Genomic DNA, 25349 nt, shown 5'->3' with positions numbered 1-25349 from the left:
CTGGGTCTCCCTCCAGAATACAGGTTTGTTGTATGGGTTGCGAGACATTCTGTCCAAGCTAGAGTAAGCATGGTTTCAAGCTTATCTGAAGTCACATGGCATGTTTGAAAGCAATACAGCTAGTGTATTGTTCAAGGAAGACAGCTGAATTTGTTAAGAGTCTAAAAAACTGATTAGTCATTGAACATTACAAGCTCTGATGGATAGCAGGCTGGTCCTGCCACCCAAGCCTCAGAACTGGCAAATGCAGCATTGCTGACCTCTCCTTGACACTTAAAACAAAACTAGGGAGAAAGTTTTGTTAATTGTGGGCTATATGTAAATCCCACAGCCAGCATTATCTTGCTGGAACACAACCATACCAACACACTAGCAGCTGCCTATATCCAGTGTTTGTGTTAACAAGCCATCTCTGCAGTTAGAGCCACAGTGACAGAGTTAAACCAAAGCTCAGGTTAACAGCTCCAGGAGATGTGGAAGCCTAGCAGAACAGTATGTGGGGGGGTGGGAAGGGATACTAGTTATTTGCCTCATTTGTTTGTGGACTGCCCAATTATCTCTGCAGTTGTGCTGGGCTTTCCTATAACTGCTCCCTAGTAGGTACATTAACTTGGTGCCTAGCTACATTAGCAAGGTCTGTATAGTGATGCTGAGTGGCTTGAGCCATGCTAATTTCCAGGTGGGGCTGGGAATATTTTCCCTCAAGACAGTGTTAAACTAAGTGAAAGCCTTCGAGTTAAAAGCTGAGGGCCCAATCCTGCAAATTTGTTAGCAGCATTGTTCCACCAAGGTCAGTGGGACTTGCTAAGCACTAAACCAAACCGTGTTTGAAGGATGTTTGCAGGCCCTAGGTTTTAAGCCATTTGTGATGACTGCATGAAGCTATTCAGTCTAAAGGTTTCCTGCTTGCTCTTTAGACCTACCTGAGCTGTACTCCACAGTTCCCAGTTCTGTAGGTGGAACTCGTAACATCTCAGACATTGTTCCCAGCTTGGAAACAGGAGACTCGTGTGCTGAACCTCCAGGAGAGGAGGGTCTCACAGGAAGCAGGTGTGCCTGCAGCGCACAAGACAGCTTTCAATGGATGAAGGAAACACCAAGCCAAAAGTCCTCCAAGGTGAGTGATTCGCTTGGAAAATTGACAGCCTCTCAGTCACTGACCAAGAGCCACATTAGTATCCATCATTCGGAATGCAGAATAAGAGAGTGCCAAGTCTGACTTTGCTCCCTTCCCCCATTAATTGTGTACTTTAGTTCCTCCGAAAGCTCTCAGTAGCCTAAGATATATGTCAAAGGCTGGCCTTCCAGTGTCAAAAGAGCACATCTCGTCTGTTTCCTTCAGACTACAGCCAGCTGAAGAATCATCAAGACCGTAGAAGCCATGTAAATGTAACCTTTTAAAGGGGGAGCAATTAGTTTTAAATTTAGTTAAATTACAAAGTGGTCCAACAACCACTTGAGAAATCTTGGAAGAATAGGTCTGAGAAAGATTTATCCCTGACTGAAGTGTCAGCGTGATGAGGAAGCTCCCCGTTTATAGATCCTTCAGTAGACACAAGGGAGGAGCCAATGTGCTGATATTTCAAGCTTGTAGAAGATTTCTGAAACAGTCCTCAGGCCTTCACGCAGCATATAGCAGCGAGAGAGGCACAAGCCAGTTCTCCTTGGTAGAGGAGCAAGAGAAGCAGCTTTCAAACTTACAGCTGTAGCCAGAGTCACGCCTGCAAATTTCAGAATGTACAGAAGTTAGCGTGAGACAAGACAAGGTCTGAGGTTTAGGAGTTTTAGAGCAGCCCTTCTGCATGAGCTGGCGAGACACTCCTCCAGTCTGCCTTTATTCAGCAGTCTGTTTCATGGAACAGAGTGATGCTCTAGAATCAGCTTCCTCTACCTCAAACTTTTCCGGGTGGCCTCGTGCCCTGACATGGTTCACTGCAAGAGGTTATCCCTTATGTCATCACGGGAACTTTGACAGAAGTGCAGTATCTGCTAAACAGACAAGCCATGCTAAGGCATCACACCCAGGCTAGTGCCCCTGAACAGCGAATACAGCTATGCTGGTAGAGGCTGATTGTGTAATGGAAGGAGCTAGAACTGTGGACACAAAGGGTGGCTATCAAAGTGAACTCTCCTTCGCTCTAGTCCACATTGTGGATCTGACCTAAATTTAGATGTTGGTGACCAACATTGCAAAACCCTAGCATAAAACAGGCACAGTAGATTTGCATCTGGGTTCAAGCGTTACTACAGTAGTGCAAACTGCAGATTATAGCTGTTTACCCTGTCTACGCTATTTCAGCTACACCAGCAGCTGCCTGCCAATGGCTGGAATTCCCCTGTAGATACAGGCTTCCAGCTGCTTTTCTATTTCAGCTTTCATTTAAGTCTGAAGCGTGAGATTTTCAAAGTTTGCTTGGCACATCTAAGTTCATAAGAGAAGGAAGATAGCCTGAAGCAGCAGGCCAAGCCACCATCACCCTTTCATTATAGGAAGAGCAATGGCACAATTTAAGGACGGGACACAGAGCTGATCCTTGTATAAGATCAGGAAAGGCATTTGGAATTGATACATTGCCACCTTACTACCGAAGTCACAATACACACGAGACTTCGCTTCCAAGAACTGACTTTGCTTCTATTTCCTCAGAGAGGCTGCTCGAGACACTGAAGAAAAGGATCATCCATAGACTTCTAGCTTAGTTAATTTGGGGAAATACAAGTGATGAGAAACGCTTTTCCAAACTATGCTTTAGAGGAGCCTTTTGAAAGCTTAGTCACGCATACTGAATTTATGGAAAAAATCTGTCCAGCAAAGGAACCTACTCATCTGTTGACCAGCTGATCACAGGAAACAACTTTCCTCGTAGTAGTTGTATAGAAACCCCAGTAAAGATTATATTCAGAAAAGAAACTTGTGTAGAAGGACTCAGGTTTGGGTGACCCAAAAGGTTCTGCTCCCTTTAATGCTCTCCAGCCCCTAAAGATCATTGGGCTCAGCTGTACAGTGAACAATGACAAGTTAGTGTTGGCCAGGGGGTATACCACCCGCACTTCATATTCAGCCTCCTTAGAAGTTGAGGCACATGCAACTCATGGATTAATGTGTTTCACATGTGCACTTGGGGAAAGAGATGTCTGGAACTTCTTGGACCGTGAGCAGGTTCAGAACCTCCGGCCACATTCAGATATGAGGCATGCAAGTGACCAGGCAGACCTGTTGCTTGTAGCGTGTATGCGCTCTGCGCCTGGCTGGGTTACTGAGTGTGCAGACACTTGTTTTGAGAGTCAGGCTCTGTATGCATTTTTGCTCCTTTCTGGAAGCGGCTTCCTTCAGCTATGCAGGGAACTGCTGTTTGCAGGAGCCATCGGGGCTTGCATTTGCAAGTCTGTGAAGCCCAGACATTTGATCGCTGTTAGCTGGCCAACAACTTGCATCTAGATTAGTTATAAAAAGGACATTCTAGTCTCCTTATAGAGGGACAGAGACCCTGGAACAAGAGTACTCTGTGCACAGAGCAAACTGCCAAAGACTCCCCATCCCTTGTCAAGACCAACAGCCAGTGAAGTCAGGATCTCTTACAGCTCCTTGCTCAGTTCAGCAAGGAGACAGCTGACCCAGTGGTGCTCCTCAAGAGCTAGAAGTGGAAAGGTGAAGAGGTCACCTGTTTCCATGAGAACTGGGAAATCTTCCCAATTCTAAGTGTCCCAGGCACACTGAAAGGAACAATAGGCACCGAAAGGCACATCACTGCTTACTACAGCAGACACAGAACCCAGAGCGGGCCCGATGGCAATGCTGTGCCTGCGCAGACATTGGAGTACAGCGATGAAGATAAACCAGTCTTGCTAACTGAGCGCTACTCAGAACAGGGGCGGTAAGGAGTCAGTTTACCAAGCAAGATGGACACAGAAGATGGCTCATACAAAGGTGGGACATTGCTGCCAGATATGGAGACTTGTGCCCACGCGGTCTCAGAACTAGGCCTGCTGCTCCCTGGAATTGCACTGCAATGGTCCAGGAATGAACAGAACTGATACAAGGGAAGCCAAGCACAGTTGCACACGTTTTGGGGAGGGCAGAGAGACTGAAGCCAAGTGTCTGGGGACCTAGATATTGAAACCGTGCAGTTTTTCAGTTTTCAGAGTAACAGCCGTGTTAGTCTGTATTCGCAAAAAGAAAAGGAGTACTTGTGGCACCTTAGAGACTAACAAATTTGAGCATACGCTTTTGTGAGATACATCCGATGCATCCGATGAAGTGAGCTGTAGCTCACGAAAGCTCATGCTCAAATAAATTGGTTAGTCTCTAAGGTGCCACAAGTACTCCTTTTCTTTTCAGTGCCAGTTGTGGGAGCAAGCTTGCAGCAAAAGAGCCAGATGCCCTGAACAGCCTACTCCAGTTCCAGAGAAAGAGCTTGCCACTGTTCTCACCTGGCCAGGTGAGAGCAACTTGTATATTTATAGTCCACCAAAAAAAAATAGTGACAGGAATTGCCCCAAGATCTGTATGGAGAGGCGGCATGAGGAAAGCGCCTGCAAGACAAAATGGCATTCAATTGATGCCATAATCCCAGCCTCAGAAGGGGTAGCAAGCTAGCATCACCAAGTCTGCTCCACAAAGCAGAACCAGATGCAGGGATGGACTCACTCTGGCAATCTAGCAAACAGCACCAATCTAGCAACAGGCCACCTACAATTCTGCCTCCTATCTTCTGGCATAAGACAAATTTTAAGAACATTTGAGAATTGATGTTACTGTACTAATACTGTTAGCACATGAATTGGCAGCCTTTCTGGGGTTGTGGAATGCTCCAGCTCCCTGCAGGGAGTGGATATTACTTTCCACAGCTATGGCAAAGTCACTCCCAATTATTTCAGTGGGAAGCACCTGGATTTAAACACTGGTTTTATTTACTATGTTAAGTTATCTGGTAACAGCCACACACACCTCTTCATGTAGCCTGGGGGGGGCCAACCAACATGTGGCTCCTTACCAAGGCCCTGATTCTGGGGCTGGAGCTATATATGTTAACTTTCCAATTTGCTGGGGGGTGCTCACTGCTCAATCACCTGCTCTGCCCCAAGCTCTTCCCCCAAGACTTGCATACCCTCGCTCTCCCCCCCCACCCCCCACCATAGCCTCCTGCGCACATGGAACAGCTGATTGTGGTGGACAGGGGGAGTAGGCACTGACTGGTGGGGGCTGCTGGCAGGTGGAGGTGCTGGGGATCAGACGGGGGGCTGCTGATTTATTACTGTGGCCCTTTGGCAATGTATATTGGTAAGTTCTGGCTCCTTCTGAGGCTCAGGTTAGCCACCCCTGATGTAGCCTGACATATTAGTCTAGGGGCGGGCAAAGTTTTTGGCCTGAGGGCCACATTGGGTTTCCAAAACTGTATGGAGTGCTGGTTATGGAGGGCCATGTCTCCCCAAACAGCCAGGGGGCCCAGCCCCCCACCTCTTATCCAACCCCCCTTCTTACCCCAATGGGACCCCTGCCCCATCCAACCCCCCTGTTCCCTGCCCTGACAGCCCCAACCCCTATCCACACTCCTGCCCTCTGACCACCACCTCCAACCCCCCCCCCCCCGGCTCCCTGCCCCCTTACTGTGCTGCCTGGCACACCGGTGGCTGGTGACGCTACAGCTGTGCTGCCCAGAGCATTGCGCCGGCGGCATGGCACACTGAGGCTGCGGGCGAGCCTCCTGGGCCAGAAGCTTAGGGGCTGGGCAGGAGAGTTCCATCCGGCCCATGGGCCTTATAGTTTGCCTACCTCTGTATTAGGCCATGTCTTGACACAGGCCGAGTTTTGCACAATGATGAGCACACGGTTAAGCATTTTGAGTGAGAGAAAGTGCTCTGGATTTGTAGATATTTACCTGAGAATTGTTGTAGGGCCTCTGCTTTGCTTTCTTCCCTGCTAATAGGACCAGGCTTACCACCTGAAAGGTTTTAGGGTTAACACCAAATGCCAGTGTTTTACAATAAAAAAGCTAACTGGAACTTCCAACAACAGCATGGATGTTTATTTTTGAAATGAGATGCTAAGATGTCAGGTGGCCATCTGCATGCTCACTCAGAACAGCAGAAGGAAGTTTGGGAGGATCATGAGCCAATAGTTACAACACAAAACAGCCAGGACTCCTGGGTTCTATTCCTGGCTCTAGCACCAATTCAGATGTCATGGGGAGTCACCTGATCTGTACGCCTCAGCTCCCCATTTTACAAGCGGGGATGGCATTCTTGCCTCAGGGGTGAATAGGCTGAACTCAGCATTTGGAAGCATTGTCCCTTGTATGGGCAGCATGTAAGTAGTTCATGAGAAGAGTTCCAAGCAGGTGAGGTGCGAGAGGCAGGCCTGAATACTTGGTCAAGGCATGACTTGAGAAGCAGGCTGTCTAGAGACTTGCCAGGATGTTGTGGGTAGGGACAGAAGGGATGCTCAGTGATCAAGACTAGCCAGAACGGAGTTTATAGAAATAGGCAAGATTTGCAAGATTCTGCTGAAAGTTCGGATGCCTTCAGGCCTAGTGTACGCACAAGTAGGTAACTTAGACAGCATGCACAGCTGCATGCTTATTTAGAGAGCGGGACAAATATGCAGCATGGCATGGTGTCCACTGTGTATTCGCATCAGTTCCAGCAGTCAAGGTTTAAAAGCAAAAAACTGTCAGGTCAAATTTGATACATTTGATGTTTTGCAAAGCCCAGGAACACACATTTCTAAATATAAGTATCAATTAGATGTTCCCTCACAAGTGTCTGCTGCAATGCTTAGGGTGCAAACTAGAGACTGATAATATATGCAAGAACAGGGGAAGCAGATTCCTTTCCATTATCCAGTTATATATGCAGCCTAGATGAGTGCCTAGTTATGAGAATAGCTGGATTAAAAATTCTCTATAATGCAGGACAAGTCTGAAAACATGGGTTTGCTTGGCCAAGCACCTTTAAGCTAGACACCTGACTGCAAGAAATAGCAACTTAAATGCACCTAAAACAGGCATCAAAATTTAAACAGGCCTGTAAAATATTGCCAGACCAGTTGAAGTCAGTTTGTAACTGATCTGAGCCTGACACCAGGATCTAGTTGCACTGACAAAGCAAACAAGCTTCCACTGCAACAAGAATGCGCTCAAGGTTAAGATCCCAGCCCTCTTCCTTCCACTTAGACTCTTGCCCCAAGCACATTTATTTTAGCCTAGGAGTCAGATTCTGATAAATAGCTGACCTCCAGCCCTGCAGTGAGGTGTCTGCCTCATGATTTAGGGTATTCTCCACTCGCCTTCACTTTCCATTCCACCCTTTTCTACTCAGTACTTCATGGCAGAGAGCATTTTAGCAGGAGGGAGGCTGTGCAGTCCTGAGGCTCTCTAAAAGGAGGACTCTGCTGGCTCCAAATGGCAGCAGCACAGCCATCACATCACCTGTGAGTCAGCTGTTTTGACACTTTAGGGCCCAGCCACACTAAGACGACAAAGCAATCTGGGGACTCAGTTACACATCAAGATATGCAATGCAGAAGAGGCCAAGATGCGATTAACCAACTCCCCTAATCAAGATCAAGTCCACTAATGTGGGCTGAGTGATACATGCCACCGATCTGGTCACTTGGCTAGCTGGGAACTGCCTTTAATAGGTCTCCACAACAAACAAATTGGGAGCCCCAAGAGCATTCGTGGCTGCTCCCAGCATCTCAGCTCAATTCTGAAAGTGCTTTTGTCACAGAGACCCAGGAAGACTGCTCCTGCCCCACTGACTCTGCTTTGAGAGGCTCAGGAATACCCCCTGCAGCCTCCCTAGAGGAAACTCCCTGCCATTTGTGCAGAGACCCCTTCACTCCCAGATGTTTCGGGACACACCTGAGAAATCTCAAGCCTACGGTCAGGCAGGTACACCTTGACTGCAACCCTTTCAGAGCCTCCCCCTTGCAGACCATGCAATTAACCCTTTTGTAACAGTGATGTAAAGACAAGCATGGATCCTGGTTTATCTGATGCCAAGCAGTCAGATGTGCAGTCTGTAAAAGGAGCAAACTACGGGGGTCTCGTCTGTCTGACCAGACCAGCCATAGTGGCTCTTCTGCTGGCAGTGCATGTGTCATTCCCCACCAGTTGGCTTTAGCTCCACAGGCACAGCTGTGACCATTATTCTGCAGCATCAAGCAATATATGGCCTAGTTATGCCAACTGAACAGCAGACTATTATGGCCAGGTGCAATGCAGCATAATGCCGAAGAGCTGAAGTCTGTTTGCGGCAGCAAACAATCTGAACCCTCCGACAACCCTATTTAAATCATGTATAGTGGAAGGGCTGAGAGCTTTACTTCAGCTGTCTGCAGACACCAGAAGCCACAGATCACAGCTGTAACAGATTGGCCTGGTATAGACTAACAAATCTTTTAACAGTTCTCAATGAAGGCCTGAGGGCCAGGTACAGCCAGCAAGACAGGGCTTCCTCCACAGGTTTACCATGTTATAGTGACCAGGTTGCACATATGAACTTTTACCTCTGCTTCCTTCAGTCACCAGGGCTAGTGTACCAAGACTGGATGGTTTTCCACCAAGACCTGTGCTAGGAATTATTTCAGGGAAATTCTTGGTCTGCACTGTACAGTTCAGACTAGATGGTCACGGTGGGCCCTTCTGGCTTTGAAATCTATGGAAGTGTGCACCTCACCTCACCTCTTGTGTGAGCCTGAGACAAGCGTGGAGCAGTGCGGTCCCACCAGGGTCAGGATTGGGAGTAACTGTCCCAGTGGAAGGGAGTTTGGATGAGGCCATGCAAGACTTCAGCTGTAGTACAGAAGTGTGGGTTTGAGAAGCTGTGCTCCATGCCTTGCTGCCACCCCCAGTACTGGCAATGCAGAGCAGACTATTAGGGAGCTTGATCTGTAAGCGATTAGCAGGCCAGGGCTGTTCAGAGCTACCTGAGCAGGCTTAGAATGCCAAGGTTCTCCTCCACCAGATTACAGGCTGGTTCAACTTTGAGATGCTAAGTGTGAAGGCTGCCAGTCAATCTACACCCTATAAAGCTGCACCAATAGCAGAACTTGGCTATGTCACTGCCCCCAAAATCAAAGGGCCTCAAATTCTGTGATCAACAGGTGCATTCACAATGGACTTTGACTACTACTTGCACACTTATGCAGCTACAATGGCAAATCATTGGCATACACCAGGACAAAGGACTGCAGGCGTTCATACCATCATTATGCCTAACCTTGCTCTGAGCAGGTTGAGGCAGTGATAAAGTTGTCTGTGCCCTCTCTACCCTAGTAAATGAGTGAATACCATCTCCAAATGGCACTGCACTGGTACAGACCAATGGCAGGGTCAGCACTAACAGTGGCTACATCTTACCAGAATTGCTTTAAGACAACAATGCAGTGGGATTTCCCAGCAGAGACTGTTTAAAGAAGCTCTTGAAGGAGGGTTCTCTGTGCTATGTGCTTTCACACAGTGCTGCACAAGATCAGAGATTAAACCTCACTTGAACTGGAACCCAACCAGCAGATCTGATATCACTGGTATGTTCACTCAAGCACCTATGTATTGTGCTGCAATAGGTATTCTGTTACATCAATGCAAGTCAGTCAAAGGACACGTCTCAAAAAAGAGGAGAGGGTTAAGATTGCATGTTTTAGGCATAGCAGACAGAATTCAGTTTCCATTGGAAGAAGGCACTGAGAAAGCCACTGACAGTTTTAGCATGTGTATGCATATTACAGACATTTGGTTCAGTTAAGAATCCAAGATGGCCTCATGAGGCCAGTTGGCAGCTATTGGGCACTAGTCTAAACTTGATGTTTGACCGTATTTTGTTCTAATACTGTAGTGGTTTTCTCTGTACTGAATTTGAGCAGCCCTCTAACTGGACAGCCAGCCAAACACGTTCAATGCTTCATTAGCTATTTGCACTTACAATGTTTTAGAACACTAATGTAGGGATTACTGGTGGGATGAGGCAAGTGCTTGTGCAAGGCGGTTTATGGAAGTGCAGCTGCTGCACAGAACTCCATAGTGAGAGGGAAGATGTGGATTCCAATAGTCTCAGGACTAGTGGTCCTCCCTTTCAGCACGTCAGCTTTGGTCCCTGTGCATGCAGCAAAGCCACTCTGTGGGACTCACTCCTGCTGCAGCAGTGTAAGCAAGCCCAGGTTAGCACTGATGCAGCACATCTCTATTAGGTCTGCACCAGTGTAACTGCACCTATGTAGACATGGCCTCCATACAGAACTTGAAGGAGGTAGCTGCTGGGCTAAAAGGGTGGGGGAAGGCAGTTAAGACCACCTGCAGGCGAGCATCGAGAGATTAAGACTTAGATCAAGATCCATATGAACGACGCACCAACAAGAATTTGTTCCCCCTTGTTTGTGGTGGGTAGAGATTTCCTTACCCTTTGCCCCAGGAATGATCTCAGACGTCTCCCTTTCACTAAAATCGAGAGAAGGGCTCATTTAGGATACTACAGGGACTGTACAGGAGAAACTCGACAAGCTAGACCTCTTTCGGAATCAGGATAAACCTAGAGAGCTTATTCTAAGCTTGTGGCAGGTGAAGTTATGTTGACAAATGCCTGGTAATACATCAAAAGAGTTCCCAACCACTACTACACATTGCTCATTTCTGAGTCAGCTGTATCTACTTGGGAAAGGCCTAGGGGACACTGTCAACAGCTTGATGAAGCTTAAGGTGCAGCAGCTGTCAAGAGAGCAAATGTAGAGATGCATAACAAGTGGGTTGGAGAATACCAGAAATATTATGCCATTGTATCAGCTGGTGGTAGGTCCTTGCTTTGGATACAGAGTTCAACTTTTGCCACCCACATCTCAAGATGGAGCAGACAGATATTTGATATCCCATACATTTCTCTGCTTACCCAGATTCCATTCCTACCAGTCGGTTGTCTTTGCAATTGAATAATGACAAGGCAGGAAGCTTAGCTCCTCCATGAAGACCAATACTATTAGAAATACATTGTCTTCTAGTTTAAGTTGCTTCCTCTGAATTAAAGCACATTTACAGTGCATAGAACAATGGTCATTGGACTGACCTTATGCATTCAGTTCATGGATGGTCCAGGAAGGTGAGCTTGGATAGTTGACAGGATCCAACTTCTGGATCCATGCTAGCCATCCCTGCTATTGGGATTAATGCCCTCCCACACGTGTTTATGGCAGTTTGATTTAGTGGATTTCCAGAGCAACACAACACACAGTACCTTCCTACCAGAGGCTGGGTCTGCCAACACCTGTACATTAGGCTTCAATTCAGGAAACATCCCTATTAAAAACAGCATGTAAGCACATGTTTCAGCGCATTTCTGCATTGGGGCTGTAGCTGGAAGGGTCTGACAATTGTACAAGTTGAAGACCAATTTGCTGCTTCACAGATCTCTTCTGATGCAAAAGGTTTTAGGCTTTTATTTTTGTCTTGTATGCCTCAACACAACCACTTCGCAATCAATGCATTAGATGTCTTTCCTATATTGACCAGTAGTAAAAGGCATCAAACCTTCCAATATATTCTTAAATGCAGTCAGATTAACAGCTATGGGTGTCTGCATTTTCCAGGGTTGAAGAGGTTTGGGGTCCCCCCCCCCCCCCAGGAAGAGGAAGTTACTCACCTTGTGCAGTAACAACGGTTCAAGATGTGTCCCCCTATGGGTGCTCCACTTGAGGAGTCTGTGTGCCCCTGCACCTCTAATTGGAGATTTTTGGTAGCAGTGTCCTGTTGAGCCCTCCCTCGTGTGCATGTGCTCTCCCTCCCTCGTGGTCTGCCTTGAGGCTATTTAGCAGCATGGGTGAACCCCCTCACTTCTTTCCCAACCTCAGAGCCCTGTAGAGAACTCTGAAGTAGAGGGGAGGAGGGCAGGTTGTGGAGCACCCATATGGACACATCTCAAAGAACCATTGTTACTGTACAAGGTGAGTAACTTCCTCTTCTTTGAGTAGTGTTCCTATGGGTGCTTCACTTTAGGTGACCAGTACCCACCACTGGAGGCTGGAACTTTGGAGCAGAATCTTACTAGAGAGTACTGTGGAGCTGAAGATTGCATCAGCAGCCAAATCTTCAGTGATCGCATAATGTTCTGCGAAAGTATGGACAGAGGCCACAGTCATTGCTCTATAGATTGGGGAGATAGGGGTATCCTGATGGAATGTGACTGAGGTAGGAACTGATCTCATGGAGTGCGTATGGACAGGAGCAAGTTGTGCCCTTGCTAAGTAGTTAATACAACTAGAGACCCATCTGGATAGTATGAGATTTTACAGCTTTTGGATCTTTCTGTGGACGAAAGGAAGAGTTTAGGGGATTTCCTGAAGTCCTTAGTCCTGTCCAAGTAGAATGCTCGTGTCCTAATATTTAGCATATGCACAATTGACTCCCAGTTGTCACAATGTGGTTTTGGGAAAGACAGGGAGACTGATCTGTTGATTCATATGGAAAATGTAGAAAAATTAGGGAGAAACCTGGGATATGGCCTTAGAGTTATTTTTTAAAAAGACAAAGGCCATGAATGATGGGTGTGCCCTCAGGGCCACTATTTCTTTTATGTGCCTAGCTGAGGTGATGGCAATTAGAAATGCTGTCATCATGGACAGGTGTAAGAGAGAACAAGTTGCCCTGGACTCAGAGGGAGGTCTAGTCCAAGCCCTGAGAATGAAATTAAAGTCCCAGGCTGGAGCGGGTGGTATGTCATGGGGGAAGAGAGTACCAATGCCCTTAAAGAATCTACGTATTAGTGGTTGAGCAAACTTCAAGTGGGAAGCCATTTTCGCCATGAGATGTACCTTAAGGGAGCTGAGTGAGAATTTAAAATGTAGTGCAAAATCAGAGGGAGGAAAGATGAAGTTGGGTCTGTGTGTTTGGAATGCTACAAAAACTTGGAGTCGTTTCCATTTTGTAGGTATGTGGAGTGGTCAACTTGTGGCTGTGTTGCAACATGTGTTTCAGCTTGTCAGAGCATTCTGCTTCTAAGCCTTGGAACAAAGAAAGATCCAAGCCTGGAGGCAGAGGACCCATGGGTTGGGGTGAAGGGTCAGCCCACTGTTTTGAGAGAGCGGGTGAGGAATGGGCTGACAGGAACAGGAGGGCATACTGCCATCTGTGTCAAGTGAGGAAGCCAGACTTGTCATAGTCAAGAGGGGCAATCACAATAACTCTTGCTTTTTGTTGAATTTTCAACAGAATCTTGGATAGGGTAGGAAACTAGGAAAAGACATACAAGTGGGCTCTGTCCACTAGGAAGGTGAGGGCAACTGTCAGTGAATGTTTCCCCAAGCTGGCCCTGGAGCAGTAACAAAGGACCTTTCTTGTTCTGATAGGTAGTGAAGAGATCCATAGGCTGGGTTCCCCAAAGGATGGCTATATCTTGAAGCACCTCTGAATTCAGTATACACTCATTGTGGCGAGAAAATTCCAACAGACTGTTGGTTATCCCGTTCTGTATCCCTTGTAGACAGATAGCTGAGATGAGCACATTATGATGGGTGCATCAATTCCAAAGTTTGAATGCTGTCTTGCAGAGGGAGGGAGATCTGGCAACTCCTTGGCCGTTTATACAAAACATACAGGTCACATTAAGTCCATCATAGCCGTTGTGTGTTTTTGATGAAAGGCAGAGTTTGTGCACAGGCACTCCTGACAGCCCTTAGCCCCAAAAGAGTGACATGGAAGGTCATTTCTGTAGAAGGCCATTTGTCCTGAACCTTGTTGCTGTGTAGGTGAGCTCCCCAGCATATTAGGGAGATGTGTCCCAGAGTGGTGAATGTGGGTAGTGAGGAGCACTCTCGCTTGTACTGCATCAGGTTGGTGCTGATGAAGTCCAATCACTGTACCGGGGTTAGTATGCCACTACAATGAAGTGAACCTTGGAGACTACCCTGTGTGGAGCAGTCTGTACCTATAATGATCCTGCTCCAAAGGTAAGCAGTAGGAAATCTCCTGTACGATGGTTATATTGAGATATGAAGTAGGTACCCTGTAGGTTCAGGCCTAGAAATCTCTCTGCTCTAGAGCTGGTCCTAACTGCTGAGAAGGTAAGGTGACTTCTGAGTGGCATGACAAGTGTACAGATGGCAGCTGATGCTGTAAGGTATCATTGTTCAAGCCCCCGATCAGCTCAAAGTGCTTATAAGAGGCAGTTTGAGAGGTCATGGACTGGGGTGCAGACTGTTCTCGCTTTTGAGCCCTGGGCCTCTTACACTGTGGCTCATAACAGCACAGAGATGGCGAGTATTGAGAAGATTGTGATCTGTAGTGTGGTTGAGAGGTACATCTCTTCTGTTCCATAGTGTAGATTCTTGAGTGCAGTGCCGTCTGAGAATCCTTCAGGATGTGGAGAGAAAAATCTGTCTGTTTGAAGGCCCTTCAAATTGGAAGTCTGTAGCTCTTTGGGCAATCTAGAGAGGTGCAGCGAACCTAAAAAAAGCCAACCCACAACCCACCTCAGTACCACTGTCATGGAGACTGGGCGGGCAGCTGTAACAGCTACATCCAGTGGTGTCTTTAGGACCGGTCTGGCTATTAACTGACCTTCTCTAAGAATGGTCTGAATCTGTTTGTGTGTTTCCAGTAATGTTCCAGAAACATCCTGGGTTTCCCAAGATTAACAAAAATTGTTTTGGCCAGGATAGTTTGGTAATTTATGACTAAACAGTAACATTGTTGATTAATATACCACCTTGCAAAGCCCAATCATATGGAGTTGACTTGGTATTATGTTGCTTGCTTCATTCATTAACCACATCCACTATGATGGAGTTGCATTGTGGATGCTGAAAAAGTCTGCCTCTTTGGGTAGAGATGTAGGATTGTTTTTGTTTACACTGTTGTGGTTGGTGCAATGGAGGCTGGCTCTGCCAGATTTTGGTAGGATCTAGAATCAGCTCATTAATTGGGAGGACAGTTCTAGATGAGAAGGTAGTGTGCAGAATTTCTACCAACTTGTGATGTGTATCTGCCACCTCCTGTAAGGGAATCTGCAGCTTGTTGGCTACCCTCTTGGTAAGATCCAGAAAGTTCTTCAATCTTCACTTAGTGATGAGGGGTGGGCAGCACAGTCTCATCTGGGAGAGATGAGAAGTGTGCTGAAGAGGAAGCTACCTCTTCAGGTTCCCCCCGTTCTTTCCTGTTCTGAAAAAGCTCTCTCCTGTCCTAGCTCAGGTACCAGGCTGTAGCAAACCATCTGGTGGACTCTCCCTGAGAGACACCGGAGACTGTCGCCCCATGTGTGTACATACCTGAGGAGTTACAATATGGCCTTGGGAGGGAGAGGCAGGAAGGCAGGCACGGGTGGTTGGCATGATGGATTGGGGATGACCCTTGTAGTGTGGTGGTGGGCCAGTGTCAGATTCATCTGTGGGTAAGGGTGTCATTGACTGGGGTATTGGTAGTATACAGCACAATGCTAAGAGCGATTCTGGGTGCTGGGATGGTGCTTGATACTGGGGTCCTGGTATCAAGTAATGGGGATTGTGGGTCTTCCCCAATCATCAGGTCTCCAGGATTGCAGAGCTCATGCAGTACCACGGGTTCATTTGGTACCACAAAGGAGGGTCCATGGTACACTGTCAGTACTGATAACTGGGCAGAGCACTCCCTAAATGAGAGTTTTGCCCAATACAAAAAGTTTGTTGGTGCCACTTTTTTAGAGATGGTATGGTAATGGTATCTTCCTGGGTACTGAGGCCACAGGTCTCCAGAGTATCAGAGCACCTGTGTTACCATGGGCTCATCTGGAACCCCAGAGGAGTGTCTGCAGTCTGTATCAATGGTTGGGAAGGTGCAGAACACTTCCTAGATGGGAGTTTTGTTGCATCTGGTACCAAAGGGTTTCTCTATGCTGCTCTTTTAGAGATGGTAGGGTAACTGTCCCCTCTCCTTAGGGGATGGTACCATTGCCTCAGAGCATGACAGTGGAAGCCTCTGGTGTCTCAGTGCCAGAGCAGACAGCAGGGCTTTTCTATGTCGCTCTGATACAGTACCTGTCCCCTCTTGGTGAAGTAGATGCCCAGAGTAGAGCTCAGAGCAGCACAGAGCTTACAGAAGCCCCTTGTCAGTGCAGAGAGCAGAGCTCAGAGCAGGGCAGAGCTGACAGCAGGAAGACCCTTCAGGACAGGAAAACTTCAGGTTTCAGCTTCCAGAGCTTTGAGGTGCTGAACCAGTGCGGCAGCTGAGATCACAGCAGGAAGACCCTGTGCCAAACTGGAGTGGCAGTTGAGCTCACAGGTTCCTGTGTTGGTACTCTCCTACTGAGGTGGCCCCTCTGGGGAATCCCACTGGCTGGCCAGCTGCTCAGGGATCCATGTGGAGATGGCTGCACTGGGGAACACCCCTCTGGCTGGCCAGCTGCTTGTAGGAGCCTTTCCAGGAGGAGTCTGTTGGTGGCTTTCCCCCCCCTCTCTCTTCCTCTTCACCACCTGACCCCTTTTGAAGTGAAGGCTCTGGGGATGATCTGGGGTCAACACACTGGAGTCCCCTGCAGACTAAAGTGTTCTCTGTATAGAGAAATTTTACTTCAGCTCCCAGCTCCTGCCAGGCTGCAGTTTTAGGTGTGGCAGGTAAAGCACGTCTGTGATGGTCTCCCAGGCACAGCGAGTGTCTGGCCATTACAGGAATGGACTCCTGGCAGGAGAGGCACCACTTGGAGCAGAGAGCCAGGCAAGCCCCTGGGCAGGGGGTTGTCATCCTCTAGCAGGAAGGAATATGCAGAATAGTCCACCTTTTTTTATTAACTGAAAAAGAAAAATTATGAGTCTACTAGAAGTGGGGGGAGAATGCCCCCAGGGAAGGAAAGTGAAGTTCTTTTCCTTTTTCTCTTTAAGCCAAAAAAAATAAAACACTAGCCTGAGTACTTTTAGGGAGAACAAAGGTAACACACACACTACTTATGTTAATGACACAGATAAGGGACAACTGCTTGTTCCATCAGAGGCCACAGGTGGTAGAGAAGGAAGTGGGGGGGTTGCACATGCAGTGCTAAATAGCCTGGAGACAGACCATGAGGGAGGGAGAGCACATGTGTGGGCTCAAGGGGACACTTACCAAAAATCTTGGATTAGAGGTGCAGGGGCACAGACACCTACACTGGAGCACCCACAGGGACACTACTTGAAGAACCCCGAGGTCTGTGGAACAGCAGTAGCTTTTAGAACCAAGGCTGGGTAGAAATGCAGCTCTACCTGCTCACTATGGAAGGTCCTGTCCTGAGATACTGTACTCAGCACCCTCAGCTCACACCACTTGCAAAAGTGACAGCCACCAGAAAGGCCCCATAAGCAGACAGCTTTGCCACCACTGTTGAGATGCAAAGATGGGACTGGAACTCAATCCCACAAGGGCTGTGCTGCTGAGCCAGTAGCAGAGAAAGCTGAAGCCTCTTCCCCAAGCCACTGGTGCAAGATCATATTGGCTGCTCCTGCGCACACAAGAGGCATACCTGAAGTTGGCAACAAGGGGAGCACTAACTGGCTTTTTGGCAGGCTTGTCTGCTCCCTCTGGCTCTGAGGGAAGGGAGACTGCTGTATGCCCTGGATCAAGTTCCCCCAGAACCCAGCTCACCAGAGACTGCCACAGTGGGGAGCACTGAACCTCCAGGGATGCACTTAATGTGACATCTGTTACCTAAGCACCCTTCTTAACAAGCAAGCATTTTCCTACACTGTCCATGTACTGCCACGTATTGCTGTGGTAACTGAGTGTCTTCTAGGTAGAGTCAAGAACTAGAATCATAGGAGTGGAAGAGACCTTGAGAGGTCATATAGTCCAGTTCTTGTAAAGGGGAGAGGTGCCAAGATAAAATCTGATTGGGAGGGTTTGATTTTCTATGGATCCATTGATTGTTAAGTTACTTTTGTGGGTTGGTCAGGCAGCAGGGGAGGAAGCCAGCTCTTAGCAGGACAGACTAGAGATTTCTTTCTGAAGATGACTCAGACTTTAGGTCAGAAAGGACCAGCGTGATCTAGCCTGACCTCCTGCACATCAGACCACAGAACTTCACCCACAGACTCCTGTGACAGACCCCTAATCTCTGGCTGAGTTACTGAAGTCCTCAAATCATGGTTTAAATTAGGGCTGTTGATTAGTCAGTTAACTCACATGCCTAACTCAAAAACTAATTTATTGGTTAGTCTCTAGGGTGCCACTAGTACTCCTTTTCTTTTTGCAAATACAGACTAACAGCTGCTACTCTGAAACCTGTCAAAACTAATTGATTTAAAAAATTGCAGTTTTAATCACTGTTAATTTCAACTGAAATTTATTAAATTTTGATTTTTTCTATGTTATCTATTGTATTCTGTATCATAATTGAAATAGTGTATGTTACAAATATTTGCACTATAAAAATAGTATTTCAATTCACCTCATACAAGTACTGTAGTGCAACCTCTTAACATGAAAGTGCAACTTAAAACCCTACATTTGTGTTACATAACTGCACTCCAAAACCATGTAAAACTTCAGAGCCTGCTAGTCCACTCGGTCCTACTTCTCATTCAGCCAATCATTAAGACAAACAAGTTTGTTTACATTTGCAGGAGATACTGTAAACAAGAAGCAGGCAGCACTGTCACCTGAAAGTGAGAACAGGTGTTCTCATGGCACTGTTGTAGCCAGCATCACAAGATATTTACTTGCCAGATGCACTACAGATTCATGTCACTTCATGCTTCAACTACCATCCCAGGGGACATGCATCCATGCAGATTACTTTCTGCTCAACAATCCAAAGCAGCACGGACCAACGCATGTTAATTATCATCTGAGTCAGATGCCACTAGCAGAAGGTTGATTTTCTTTTCTAGTGGTTCAGGTTCTGTAGTTTCTGCATCGAGTGTTGCTCTTTTAAGACTTCTGAAAGCATACTCTACACCTCATCCCTCAGACTTTGGAAGGCACTTCAGATTCTTAAACTTTGAATCATGTGCTGTAGCTATCTTTAGAAATCTCACATTGGTACCTTCTTTGTGTTTTGTCAAATCTGCAGTGAAAGTGTTCTTAAAACCAACATGTGCTGGGTCATCTGAGACTGCTATAACATGAAATATATGGCAGAGTTCAGGTAAAACACAGCAGGGGACATACAATTTTCCCCCAAATTGTTCAGTCACAAATTTAATTAACACTAACTATCAGCATGGAAGCATGTCCTCTGGAATGGTGATCAAAACATGAAGAGGCACACGAATGTTTAGCATATCTGGCACATACCTTGCAATGCTGGCTACAACAATGCCATGCAAATGCCTGTTCTCGCTTTCTGGTGACGTAAATAAGGGCAACATTATCTCATGTAAATATAAACAAACTTGTTTGTCTTAATGATTGGCTGAATGAGAAGGACCGAGTGCACTAGAAGGCTCTGAAGTTTTACACTTATTTTTGAACGCAGTTTTTTTGGTACATAATTCTACATTTGTAATTTCAACTTTCATGATAAAGATTTGCACTACAGTATTTTTATTAGGTGATTTTTTTTTTACAGTGCAAATACTTGTAATCAAAAATCAGAAAATTAAGACTGGAAGAGACTTCAGGAGGTCATCTAGTCCATGCCCCTGCTCAAAGGAGGGCCAACACCAACTAAATCATCCCACCAAAATATAAAGTGAGCATGTGGAAAATGTGGAAGTGAAAAAAAAAAGTGAAAATGTGGAAAATATCCAAAGATATTTAAATAAATGGTATCCTATTGTTTAAGTGTGATTAACTGAGATTAATTTTTAATTGCTTGACAGCCCTAGTTTAAATACTTCAAGTTACACAGAATTCAACATTTACACTAGTTTAAACTGCAAGTGACCCATGCCCCACAATGCAGAGGAAGGCAAAAACCCTCAGGGTCTCTGCCAATCTGACTGGGTGGAAAGCTCTTTTCTGACCCCATACATGGCGATCAGTTAGACCCGAGCATGTGGGCAAGACCCACCAGGCAGAGACACTTGAGTAAGAATTCCCTGTAGTGACTCAGCCCTCCCCATCTAGCGTCCCATCTCCAGCCAAGTCTGACTGGCAAGGAGACCCAGCCAACTGCAGCACAGAGGGGAAGCCCAGTTGTGGGAGTGGCAAACCCTGATGGGAGAGAAGATGTGTCTAGAGACTGGGAATGAGAGTGAGAGCTATAGAGGGGCTTCCAAAAGGGGACATTAATGGAACAGGCTGTTTCTTCTCTGAAGAGACAGGACAGGTGTATATAAGCAAGCGTTTGGGAAGGTAGTAGGGCACTCCTCTTTACTGGGGACAGCTAAGGAAACAAAGCAATATGTCTGAAATGGATAAAAGGATACAGTCAACCTATGGAATGCACTGTCATGAGAAGATTAAAATAATCAGCTATATGGATAACATCTAGTTATATAAGATAGACTGAAAGACAGACCCTATGATACAGGGCATACGCAAGCACTGCCAGAGTTTAAGAATGTTTCTCCATGGACTAGTCACTGTCCATATGGAGTCACATGTACTTTAGAGCTAGAGAGCTGATACTAGTCTGATCCAGTATGTCAATATTGGCATTCATACTCATGCCAGGTACGAAGTTAACAGTATACAGGCTTCATACCTGCCAGCGAGAGCAGAGAGACTGAACATGTATTAAACATCCCATCAGAGCCTTGCAGCCCAACTGGGATCCCACAGGACCTGCTGCCATAATAGCAGGAGAGGATAAAATGTACTGTTACAGGTAGGATTACACTGGGGAAAAAACTACCAGACTGCAGAAATTTGAGGGAAAACACTAAGTCTCAGTTTTTCAAACTGAATTTCAATGTAAAGCACATTTCTCTTTAAGAAAAATAAAGGTTTTAATACTTAAATTTAGGACAGGGATGGAGATTTGATGTCTATTATGACAAGAGTTAAATATTTTTACATAGTTTAATCAAGATTTATTTTATTTTTAGTGGTAAAAATTGTGTCTGAATTCCATTATATATTAGCCAACTGTGGTTCTTGTGTTTTAAGTAGTGGGGGAAGCCGTCTTGCAGAATCTAAGGTTTGTGTGGGTGGAATCAGGATTTAAAAGGTAGTCTCTTGCAGGGCTCTACCTCACATATCCTTGTGCACTACTGTCATCAATTATGCAGGCATACAAACTAAACCAGCACTTTCATCTCTTTCCTCCACTGTCCTGATAGTGTCCCTTTACCCTTCCCCAAGGAGAAACTGGTAACCTGGATGCTATGAACACTGCATATTTACAGTTATTAAATTGGGAAGGGAATACTGCATTACATGGGACACTTAGCTGGAAGCAGCCAAGGCCAGCATTTATTTCCTGCAGCTTCCCTTTCTTGGGACACGAGAACAGGTTTCTGGGACTTGAGTCAATATTCCTAGTCTGACAGACAGTTTTAGTGGCAGCAGTAGGTTTAGTGTTCTTCTCCTGCCACAAGACAGCAATTAAATTCTATAGCCAATAGATGCAGCAATTTTGAACTGCATCAGCTGCTACCTCTAGCAGAGGCTCCCCAAGCAAGACAGCAGCTTCAGGAGCAGAGGATGCTCCTTGGCAGAGGGACAAAGTTTCTTCCACCCTCTCACAGGTGGATTGTCTCCTCTACAATGCAGTAGAATCAGCAGGAAAATGCACTGCAAGCCCCATGTCCTGGGACTGCGCAGTTTCCCAGCCCCTGGGGAGGCATGAAGCAGCAGTCTGATTGCAAGAGAAAACTCCTCAGTGTTGCAAAACAAAAGCAGCATTTTTGCCTAGTTATGTCCAGCATAATGGGGCCCTGACCCTGACTGGGGCCCTGTACACAACTACAATATCAAGCGTATTTGTACACCAGTTCCACAGGCGGCACAAGGTGACACCAGTATAATTTCCCTATTACCAGACATTCCTTTTCAGGCTCAGGTACAGCCAGCACCTGGCAATGGCTGTATGCAGATTTAAGAAAAGTCTGCCACAGATTAGAGTACCTGAATTCCAGCTCATCAATGCTCAAGCACTGACACTGCAGGAAACCAAATCAGCATCAATTTTAGACTGATTGTTAACTTTTTGTACTTCCATCCTCCTGGCCAGCTCCCTGTGGATTTATACAGCTGAGTCACTGCTAGAACCATCCCAACTGCTGTTCGCTGGCAACACCTGCCCCTCCCAGCCAGGCTCTAGAGACAGACAACCCAATGCTGAGCCCAGTGCATCTGCAGTCAGGATTTCCTGATTCTGATCATCCCTGGCTCAGTGCTGAAATGCCAGCTACAGCACCAATGAGGGACTGGGGGCAGCCAGCTGGGAATCAATACCTGCATCACTGTAGTGCCAGAGATTACTGACAGGCACTAGACTGTTCACATGCTGTTCTCTGCCTTTGCTACACAAGGCATGGTTGGGCAATACCAGCTGACCATACCTGCTGGCCCCTCTGAAGACTAGTGAAGGTCTCAAGTGGGGAAACACCCCCTATGCCCACCCCTCTCACAAACAGAAGAGAAGCCACTTCACACGGCGCTTCCCAAAGCATTCCAGACCCAGTCTGAATCCCCCCAGCCCTACCTCCTGCAAAGCTTTTCAAGGCAACTCCCTGGTCCTAGGGAGGGAGGGAGGGACGAGACTCTGCAGACGTGGGAGGTGCAGATGAACAATGGAACAGCTGCACGCTAATACCAGCATTTCACTTCTTGAGCCAAGCATATGCCATACCCACAGCAAGATAAGCCATGGTTGCCCATTCAAGTGCCACTTCTCCTGCTTCTCCATTCAGTCTCCCATTTCCCTCTGCTTGGTGCAGGATGCACAGCAGTTAGACTATGAGAACATAGCCAGCACATTCCACTGGGGTGGAGAGACTATAGTGACTGAAATGGCACTGCCAACAAATGGCTCCGGGTATATGAATATGGGTAGATTGCAAGTTTGCACATGGGCCAGTCTATGCTCTGTCAAAACCAACTCCCTTTTTCTATATTGTGGGGCTTCTACCCCTCTAATACATAGTGACTGGGTGGCAGGAGGAATGCAAGCCTTTGAGGCTTTAATTGTGTGCTCACCCTCAAACAGGGTACTGCAAGGTACTCAGCCCTTGCATCCAGGAGGCCTGCATTCCTGAGCATTTTAGTATCACAAGTACTTAGTACTTTCCTGCCATCAGTTCCACTGATCTTTGCAATCCTATTAGTGAGGAACTCAGAAATATATGTGATGCACTACAGAGCTGTGGGTAGTTCAGTACCTTATTTGTGAAGGATGTGTTCTACAGACACCAAAATAATTAAGTGATCAGGAAGGTCACTGGAGTACCCCAGACTAGTTTCCAGTTGAATTTTCTATTGATTCAGAGGCTATTTTAAGCTGCAAAATCTGAATTCATATGAAGTTTATAGTGGAGTTGTGATCTGTGTTGCATAAATATCCATTTTTACTTGCTGCTTCCTCAACATGCAATTCACAGTTAAGCCTTCCACAGAGCAATGTACCATTTCATCCCACTGAATAGCAGAGAGCTGCCATACAAGTAACAGTAGCTAGTGAGAATGGAGGCTTTGTCAAAACAGCCAGGCAGGATGTTGGCTGAGAAAACATCTGAGACGGCTATAGCTGATCATGTGGGGCTCAGAGCAGCAGCAGCAAGAGGCTGTCACACAAAACTGCTTTGCACTGCCATTGTGCACCATGTCTTACACATTATGGCTGTAACAACACCAGGAAGTACTGTCAGACCTGGATGTTGTTGGCTTGGTTACAACTGCAAGGGTGCTGAGAGCCATTTAACGAAACTATAAACCCTGTATCTGATGGAAACCACTTCAATCCAATGGGTACAGCAGCACCCTCAGTTCCAGCACCTATGTACAACTATGCTGTTCACAGGGCCTTAGTTAAGCTTCCATAATCCAGATTCAGTACCCAGTTGCCTATCAGACACCTCCCAAAATGATGTATGCTATTAATTATCCAAGGCTGCTGCTCCATTCAGCTCTGATCAAGAACTCAGATTTCCCCCACCACCATTTTGGAGGACCGAGAGATGGAAAGTCAGCCATCAGCTCTCTATTCCCAGCTTCACTGGAAAGGGCAAGACAGACAAGACATAAGCAAAGGTAGGACAAGATCAGGCACAACTGCTGCCTGGAAAGTACTATCCCTTGTTTGGTGCTATATGGAGCATTTACAGGTGACCAGGGGAGGCCAGATGGATTTTTTTGGATTCGCACAGGACAGGAATCCAAGCCTACTGGAGTGCCAATGGCTCCTAGGAAAACCCTCAACAGGAACTTCTTTCCAGGGGTCTGTGCATACGCCTGTTTAATACTCATTGCTCCCTCCCCTACAGTGGCATATTGCTTCTGCAACGGTCACCTGACAAGTCCCACCCCCAGCCATGGGAGGAAGCCGCAGTGATGCACTTGCACCTCCAGGAGGCCTGCTCTGGGTAACATGCAGATCAGTTTTGCAGTATCTGAAGTGACATTTGGTGCTGCCCCTGGCAGACTGTGACCCACTGCTACAACCAAGTGACAGGTGTTAGTGGGAAGGAAGACATGCTCCTACCAATTGTGAGCTTTGGCATGACACTTGTGAGCAGAACAGCCTGCAACACTTTACATCCTGCTCAGGGAAGGTAGCAGTGGTCACTTACACTCCTCCAGAACTACCCCAGAATGGCCACCCACGTGAAGAGTGCAAGACACTGCAACCCACATTCCTATCAGCACCTGCAACATGCCTGGGGCCTTCTAGGTCACCCCCATCAATGCACAAAGATGCACTAGCCTTTTAACAAAGCAGCAGGTTGCTTCTATAAAAAGGAGGAGTTTCTGTAGCAACCAGGCTGAACTTGTGCAAACTCTGCTGAAGCAGGAGATATTTCCATGGACTGATACATTCACTGAAGTAACACCATCTGTGAGATTGTTCTTTCTAGATCTTTATTATAAGGACCTGAAAGATGAGTCCCCACTCCCCTCTTGCTCCCTACTTGACTACACCACAAGGATGCCACTAAATCCTGGTCTAGAAAACTGAGGGGTACAGCATTACTCTTCAGTTTCTATAGATAATACCAGGCTTTAGAACAGTGCTCAGATCTAGAACACTCCATACTGCTGATGCTGAGCTAGACCCAGCTGAAAGCCAGGGTGAACAGCATTTGGAAGGGCAAAACAAGAAGCCAATACTTTGCTGCCATGCCCTCACTCTGCTATTGGGGAGAGACTAACTTACAGACCAAGTGCCATTCTCCATTTTCAAACTAAAACAAAGCAGCATGTTCTGGGGAGAGTCCCTCCTAGCCCTTTTACAGAGCTGGGAACCTTCTGGTTGAGTTTGGTACTTGGAGCTCAGTCTGCACCCCTACCACACCCCATTTGCAGAGTGTGGGCAGCAGACCC

At 46.7% G+C, this 25349-nt stretch overlaps 1 protein-coding gene across 5 annotated transcripts in view; it reads right to left on the bottom strand.

The window, feature by feature from the left end:
• CPEB1 (cytoplasmic polyadenylation element binding protein 1) overlaps positions 1–25349 on the bottom strand; it is a 78422-nt gene that overhangs the window by 22600 nt on the left and 30473 nt on the right. The gene's annotated exons all lie outside the window — the stretch shown is intronic.

The sequence above is a fragment of the Lepidochelys kempii genome, chromosome 10 (assembly GCF_965140285.1).
Source record: "Lepidochelys kempii isolate rLepKem1 chromosome 10, rLepKem1.hap1, whole genome shotgun sequence".
NCBI classification, from domain to species: Eukaryota; Metazoa; Chordata; order Testudines; family Cheloniidae; genus Lepidochelys; species Lepidochelys kempii.
This window is presented reverse-complemented; position numbering and strand designations above follow the sequence as displayed.